Raw genomic sequence first — 8,855 nt, forward strand, 5'->3', positions numbered from 1 at the left:
CTTTCCATCCATCCATGCCAGAGCAGGTGCTGAAGGTTTTCTCGCACATCGCAGTGTGGACAGAGTGGCAGTCCATTTCAAATTAAAGAGGAAATTGCGCGTGTATGCGGCTTCAACCGCATGCGGTGTAGAATCGCTTCTTCCCACTTGGAGAGTCGAGGTGGCATTTTGAATTTGCAGTTTGGATCAATTGAAGATAGCGGAGGGTAATGATGTGATACGCCAGTTCAGGTTGCACGCTGCGTGTTGATTGATTGATTATTGATTGATTATAGGTTTTAACGCGCGGACGATACACAGGCGATGAGGCGCAGTGCTGCTCGAATCGCAGCAAGTGAGTTTCGAGCAGCACTGCAACTTTTGCTGCGTGAGAGAGAGAACAAACTTTATTTTAGCGACTGAAGTCCGAGCCGGGCCCTTATTATGTGTCTTCAGGGGAGGGGGAGTTCAACAGTTCTCTGAAGATAGTGGTGGGAACCCTGTGCGGTGGGAACCCTGTACGGCCTCATTACGGCTTCTGCAAGAGCAGAGCAGAAATGGTCTCAACGTGCGATTTCAGTGGCTTCCGTCCTATGTTGGCGTCAAGTGCAACGAGGCCGCGGATCGGATGGCATGGAATTCGCTATCGTTTGCCCCTAAAGTTTTAGATGCGACGGCATCTCATTCACTCGCCTTGTCCCTCCATACGGCGTTGTCGTTGTCCGTCCACACCCCTCCCCTATTCTCCTCGCCGCGCGAGCTGCGCTTTCCGCCGCTCACCCCCTCTCCTCTCCGATAGCGAACACTCTCTCACGAGGGGCATTGGATTGGATTCGATTGGATTGGATTCGATTGGATTGGCTTGGCTTGGCTTGGATTGGATTAGATTGGATTTGGATTGGATTGGATTAAAGTGGATTGTGTTGGATTGTGTTGCGTCATAGCCGCGCCACGTTGCGTCATAGCCGCGGCAGGGGGTTCATGGCACGTTTCACGCGATGGGAGAATCAACCTAACGGAAACAACAACGGAACCCCCTATGCGTCGCATCTACACAGGGGTTCCCGCGAGGGGAGGTGGGAGTAATTTTTGTTTTGTGACCACCGGATCGTCTTCAGGCGGGAAGTTATCAACCACTTCAAGTTTCTGCGTGATCACCAACATCACCAACCTTGTGCCACAAATGAACGACGTATTTCAAGGTATCAACGAGGCTCACTTGCAAGAAAGCACGAATAATGGGCGAGTCGGTATACTTCAAACTGGATCATTCATTCCTCCACCGGAAGCTGTCTAAATGACCCTTGAAGATTCAAGAAATGTTTTTTCCTCCCTACTTGGCATTCATATTTCCCCTTTCTGGCCAACCGGCATCCCCTTTCCCAATAAAAGACTTTACTACTGCCACAGGGCGAGTCCAGTTACGAAAAAATTAAGACTATAGTCGTCTGCTGCCCCTGCCACGTGACTTCTCCGCTCTCCGCTCCCATCCCTCACGCTGTTCCCCTCCTCTCTCGTTCTTCTGAATGAATTTATTGGCTTTCTTAATTAGATTGAATTACATTTTCCCGCCTTCGTACCGCTCGCCTGCCATCTGTTTGGACAGCACGCATCTTCTATTGTTTCTTGTTCTCCCTAGAACAGCACGAGCAGGAGCTCTGTTCTTTTTTGTGCTTGCTTTTATTTCGCATAGTGCCATTTTTAACAGGTTGTCTTTTTGACTTGGTATCGGAAAAAAAAAAAAAAACAACCCAGCGTGTATACCGCTGGTTCTGTACTTACATTTTGCCTCAAATGCACCCCAGGTTTCCTTTGCGCTAAGACGTGCAGACATAACTTACACCAGCAATTTTAGTTGTTTGGAACACTTCAGCCTATATACCGTACTTAGTCGATTCTAAGCACCCCCTTTTTTAACGATCGTTAAGCTCAAGGTTAGGGATGTGCTTTGACTCAAAATACATAAATTGACATACCCCCCCCCCCCGCCTTTTTATTCGCGAACTTATCTCGACGAGACGGATAGAAACAATAATATTTTATTTGGCAAACATCCAAAAAGAAAAATAGGTACAGATAATGAACCCACCGCTTACGTCTGATACTTAGTCGCCCCCTCAACGTTCGAGTCCGTTGTGCCGCTTGGGCCGGCACCCTCAGTATCCCCAGCAGGTCGTCTTCTGCTCCGTTGAAATAGTTTGTAATTGAAAACGTCATAAATCATTTGGCCACAACGTCAACTCGGGTCCGCTTTTATGCGTCTTTAATCCACCTTGCGATGGTTTCTGAGAAAAAATGGTGCCTAGATTCGTAAGCAACCTTTTTTCCCTGTTTTTTCCCCCCAAAAGTAAGAAACGGGACTTAGAATCGCAAAAATACGGTACCTATTTTTAAGACGAGAACCTTACGTGCCCTATTTTGCGAAAAACCGTTGTTGCTGTAGTTGTCCGCTCAATAAAATGGCCGCCACCTGTAAAGAGTAAATAAAAACACGTGTCAACCGATGGGACTTAAAGAAGCACTCCGGTGCGTTACCACTTTGCTACCCCCGCACTTACTTAAGCGTTTTTTCTAGAAACATTGTGCATAATTTTCCGCGTTCCGCAAATACTTTTGCATGTAGGAAGAGAAGGTTACTTTTTATGTATACACGGGATATGTGCATGTGATACAAATGTGACCGATTTTTGTTTTAAATTTTTGCTGTGAAGATACGTTTTTTGAGAGATATGTCTGAACTCCATGAAGAAACAAAGAAAAAAAAGCTATCACCGCGGGTTTCCAGGTGCAAAACAAAAGCTGTCGTCGTTGTTCTCTTTCTTTATTCGTTGCACATACCCACTTGGGGCAGTGTGCCCGCTAATGTGACCGCTTCACGAAATTCACAAAACTCTGTATTGGTTCGTGTACCTGTGGACTCCTGTATCGTTGTGCCACAGGGCGAACGTTCGAATTAAAAAAGAAAGAAAAAAAAAACGTAACAGTTGTAGAATAGTGCGTGACTCACGTGGTAAGAACGAAAGCGAAGAAAGAGACGCGAACACGATGCAGCAGAAAAGAAGCAGGTCGAAGTAATCCGCGCTAAAAGACAGAAACAAAACTAAACGAAAACGAAGAAAGGCCGCAAATGCGATGTAACAGTAAAGAACTTGTTAATAATTATCCCAGGCGTTCGCTTTCAGAGAACGTAAGCGCACTTATGCCCGGAAGGATTATTTTGAATTGTTGCAACTTTGGGTCGGAAGGCTGAATCGACAGACAGACAGACAGACAGACAGGGCACGCGCCGTGCACTCACAAAGGAGCGAGCTCGTTCTACACGGTGATGTGCGTGTGCCTTAGCCGAAAGACACCGACAAAAGAGCCGCTCCAGGGCTCCTATAAGTGGAAGACAGCACCGGGCATTCAGTTAGCCGGGAGCTGGTGTTCGGGGCCCAACGCTCCGTTTTAAGCAGGGAAAGGCAGCAGGCGGGGGTCAGCTTGGCCCCGCGTCGGCCCCATGCCTGCCTAAGACCTCCCGTACAGCACCACTAACGGCATCGCCCCCTCCCTCCCCCACCCCACCTCCCCTCATAATATGCAAACAAAATCACGAGCCATTCCACCCTGTGAAGGTGGATGACCAGCAAAGCTGGGGGGGGGGGGGGGGGGACACAGTTGTAATTGACGATTGAGGATACTTCCTAGCTAATTATCTGAATGAAACGTGGAAGGCCGAGCCTTATGGCTCCAGTCTGCGAAAAAACCGTTATTGTTGTAGTTGCCCGGTCACGAAAATGGGCGTCACTATAAAGAGTGAAAATTTCCCGGGGCATTCGAGTCTGCTTACAGGATACGGAGAGAGCCTGGTGATATTTATGAAAACTTGTTAATTGCTACATCGTATTTGGGTCTCTCTCCTCGCTTCATTTCTTCCCTTCTGGCGCGAAATACTTCGACCAACTTCATTTTTGCTACACCGTGCTGTGGTTGTTCAAAGATTTAATGGAAAGGAAAGGCCTGTGGGCTGCGTGAAAAGATCATTCGACAATTATACACCCCTAGGAAGCACTGATTAGTGGAATGTCCTCGTTTTGTCGTAGACTCGGGTGAAGCTGACTACGAAGAAGTCTGGACAGGCGCAGAGGTGCCGTTAAAGGTAGCGATGATCACGTTCAAGTGTCACGCGGCACTCACTATTCTACCAATTTTACGTTTCCAATTCACAGACCTGTGAATTTGGTGATTGTTGTTGTTAAATCTTTTATTCAAAAAGGGAAGGCCGGAGGCCTTGTGAGGGAGTTGGGAGGGGAGTATTCATGGTTGGAGGGGGCTCGTATGAGTTCGTGGTCTTCGGGAGGCGGCATCAGTTTCTCACAGGACAATTGTTCAGCATTGAAGGGTCCATTCACTGGTGTAGGCCATCGCTATATAGCTCGCGCTAGACCACTCTTAGTGGCGAACCGTATTATACGGTTAATGGTGTGTTCATCTGATGTGAGGGTATCGATACGGGTTGAGGGATCTGGGTTTGGGGAAGTGAAATTCCGGTATCGAGAGAATTGGGGCCATATCCAGACCAGATGGTGCAAATCAGCCTTGACGGCTTGCTGACAGTATGGACATTTTGAGTTGATGTGGGAGTAGTTCCATTTGCAAATTGTTTCCGGTGAAAGTGATGCATCGGTATAGAATTTGTTAATAAATATTTCTTGGGTTCTTGTAAGGGGAGGTCTGTTGGAAACGTGATCCCTCGGCGTAAGTTGCTTGAGTCGGAGTTTCTTTTCGTGTTTGTACCGGTGTATGCGGATGGCGGGGGGTACGTTGGTACTTTCGCTCGTGTCCAAGCATTCAGGAAGGTCTGAAGGCTGGGCGACGGTGGGTTCAGCGGAGGAGAGAAAATAGCAAGCCTCCTGCGCAGCTTCGTAGCGAGCTCAATAGCCCCTCAAAGCTCCGGATCCTGGCAGATCCCCCAAGTAGGCATGTGCTAAGAATGCAGGACCAACAACTTTTAACAGTGCAGCTGTTGTGGGTCGAACCTGTTCGAAAGTTTACTGTCAGCTGTGCGGTACGCAGGGGTAGGAGCAGCGCCGGCGGCATAAAGGTACCGGTTCCCAGAACCACCGATAGAGGGCGCAGTGATCTTGCCGGGGCGGGTTCTCCTGGGGGATGGAGAGCAGAGGGAGCTTCCCGCCGCTGACGTATAGCTGTCTGTTCCGTTGGCTCATTCGCCCGCCCGCTCACTCGTTCGTTCGTTCCTTCGCTCGCTCATTCGCTCGCTGACGCTTAGCTGCCGCTTCCCGGCGCAGACCGAAGAATTTGTGCTGTAACTGCCCGGCCGTCAGGGATTTATACACCCCCAACAGCCCCCCCCCCCCCCTGCCAGAAGAATTTCGACCCCCCCCCCCCCACCCCGAAAAAAATAAAGATTCCGCAACCACGAGCACCCCGCCCAGGGATTTGTACTGGTATAGCACAGTGGTAGCGCATCGGGCTGCTAGGCTCCCGCAGCCTAAGTAGCACTGTTTGCCTTGCGGCGCCACTCTCCAGAGTCAGAGCTTTTACATCATATTCAGGGACTGTGTACTTTATTCACGGTTAATTTCTGGAGCGTATGGTCGCCTCCATTTCACTTTCATGATTTTTTAGCTGTGCCGGCCATTTTTCGCCTTGCGTTGCAGTCGGAGGTTTGTTGGGGACCACTATAGTGCGTCCCCGCAGTGCTGCTGCAGGGTCATAGTTAGTGCTTATAGATGCGGGAGCGCAGAAATGGTGCAACATGTGTTTCGGGCATGTGACAGAGAGCGGCTCTTGCTTCAATTTGGGAGGGTTTGAGCAAGGCCGAAGATGCCCATTTTTTTGCATTGGTGTTCGTGGGTGCACCAGGGTGCACAAGTGACCTGCAGTGTAGCCCGTTCTTCATGGTGATCCACTTTTTCTACGTGAACGGATGTACCACGAAGAGTGGGAAGGGATGCAGGAGGGATTCTTGAGGGCTTGGACTCCCTGGCTTGTCTAGATGCAGAGAGGCAAGGCCCGACATTTCGGCAGTCTTTGAAAGAGGTTTGTGATTTTTACTGTAAATGGTTTTGCTTGAAAATACAAAATGGGTATGCGGGCTCATTTGGCAGTGGGCTGGATCTCCGTGGAGGGGACTGTGCGGGGATAGCTGCAGTGTTTTGGTGTTTTACTGCCTCGAACGTTTCGAACTTCGAACGGCTTGTCCGGGGCACCTGCCACCCGGGCCGTCTTTGGGATTTTTTTTCTTGGTATGGGGAGGGGGGTGGGGGGGGCTGTATATAAAATTCTCGTCAGGATTAGAGATGTCGAACGGACACGCCGGTCCCATCTCTCGTGAAAACACCCTGTGGCCAAAGGGGCTCGAAGTTCTAACTATGCGCGCGTAATTCTTTCAAACTCGTCGCAAAGGATATACTTTGCATATGTGTTTTACTGGGGCATTTCTTGTCTTCAACAAAACGTGATTTCATTTGTCTGAATTCACTGAAACCACATACTATGCGAGCTTTCAAACTTTGAAATATTTCAACGGTAATCGAAGTTTTCTAATAGTGCTGTTCAATTCAAAGCCGTCGAATCGAGTATCGTATGATTCGCTTCGGTATTCGAAAGCTTTGAATATTTGTCTCGCAGAGAGAACAAACTGCTGCCCTCGCACGCAGTGTTGTTTTCTCGTCACCGTGTTACCTGTTGCGTTTGCTCGGTGGCTGAGCCATACCTTTAAGTATAAAGACATTTTCGAGTTTTTTTTTCCCAAATGTAAGGTCTTTGTACAGCGACACTATGGCTAGGATCCAGCAGGTGACTCTATGAAAGACCGAGCGCAGACCAACGATTTTCAACGCATGGAAAAAAATTGTAAAGAATAAAAAAGGTCTTGGGGCCTCAAAATTTTGAATGAGATGGCTTATATCTCTGCTGAAAAAAATATCTTCCCAGCAATGCATTTGTGTTAAGAGGTGAGGTTGACTTGAAAAAAATCGGTGCGAGCTTCGTTTTTGTAAGTTAGCTTCCCCACATAATTAGTCGCGCAGTGAAGCACAGCCATCTACGGAGGCAGTATGGCTCCACTCCCACTTTGTACTCCTCTTCGCCGCCGACACTCCTTTCCAGAGTAGTCTACATTCTTCGCCACGTCCGATGCTGTCTACCCCCGGACATTGTGCCATTCCGCGAGCTCCTTGGCGGCGACATGGTCGGCGCATTAGAGCCAGCGCCGTGGCTGGCGTAGCCGCGCTATAATAAAATGTAATTTTCCCTACCTGCCAATTGTGTGTGTCCTTAAGTCTCTGAGATCGGAGCTCTGTTCTCACAATTCAACATAGCAAATCCCCAATATAGCTAAACCCCTGCACCGAAAATCCCACCAGAGCGCCAGCATCGCTGGACTTCCCCCTTCACAATTTCGAAGGGCTCTAATTTTTCCCTTTACCGTCCTGCAGCAGGGTAGCAAGCCAGGTCGGAGGCCTTAACCTCAAGGAAGAGCTCCTCAAAAAGACCAAGCCAAAGTCGAAGCCCCCAAAGCTCATCAAAAGGACTTTTTTCAAGCGCTGCAAAGAAAGCCGGTGAGCCTCTTGTAGCTGTACATTATTCTGGTAGTTATTAGCCCACATCCTTCCCTCCATTGTTCAGTTCATGTATGGCTCAGTTCGATTTAAGGGGGCTCTGAAAACTCGATTTGAAAAAAAAAAATCTAGCTTCTAATAACTCAGTCGGCTCTGTTGCAGGCACAGAAGTTTTTGGTGAAGGAAAAATTGCAAGGTATATTGAATATGTTTCAAATTCATGTTACACGAGGCCCGCAGCAACTCAATAGAGGGAAACACTGAAAGCATAATTATGAGTGAGTTAACATCACGTTATAATTCAAGCGGCATAATCAAACGAAAAAATAGAGGCCCCACTGCAATCACCCAGTCTTGTTTGCGGGTGGTTTAGGTGGGTGGCTGCACAATTATCGCAGTAGCAAGACTCCGTGATGTCACAGAGACCTTGCCGAAAAGTGGTTGTGAGGGTGCCACTGCTTCGTCTGTTTTCTTTAATATCGCCATTACTTGTTTTGAGTTTTCAATACAATTAGTATCATTGTTATTAAGATAACGCAGTTTTTTAATGAACCAAATGCGTATTTTGTCCTCAGAACTTTTTTAACGGCTCTTGAAAAACTTTCATGGCGGGGCAACCTTTAATAAAAACGTTCGCCTGACGAGTTCATCTTTTGTCATACAAACTGTGCAAAGCAAAAAAAGCTTGATTAAATTGGCTTAGTGTGACACAATACAGCAGAATCCACTTATAAGGATAATGACGTAAGCGGAAAATCTGATAGTTATAACCGATTATCGTTATAGTTGGACCAGCAAAGCAGCTGAGTTTAATAATGTTGAGGGAACTGACAGCATACCTTGAAAGTGGTAATGACCATGGCTGTGCTTCAATGCGGCTTCTTAGTCATTTTTTGAGCTTATTCAAGGACAGCTTCGCACAAGTTTTTGAACTCCATCTGGAATGTGAAACGTTACCACGAATTCATTCGTTTTTTTAGGCATCGACGCCGTCCAATCTACAAAAAGCGCAACCTAGCGATTACTTATCAATGCGCTACACGCCTGCCTGTTTCTTCCACGGGCAACAGCCCTGGTCGCTCTTTATTTGCTCACTCGCTCAGCGTTTCTTCGCCACGAGAGCGACCGAACGAGAGCGACCGAACAAATGCATTTTTTTCTTTTTCTTAGACGAACGCAAAATTTTTCCGTCTATAAGACGCGCCAAGCAACGTCTAAAATTTTAATGGTCGAATAACAGCAGATTTATTATGAAAACACACGAGCGACAGTTTCCTTTCTCTTTCTTTTTCCTTTTTTCTTGCTCTTTCT

Source organism: Haemaphysalis longicornis, unplaced genomic scaffold (assembly GCF_048455015.1).
Source record: "Haemaphysalis longicornis isolate Haplotype H1 unplaced genomic scaffold, Haemaphysalis longicornis Haplotype H1 scaffold_1, whole genome shotgun sequence".
Lineage (NCBI taxonomy): Eukaryota > Metazoa > Arthropoda > Arachnida > Ixodida > Ixodidae > Haemaphysalis > Haemaphysalis longicornis.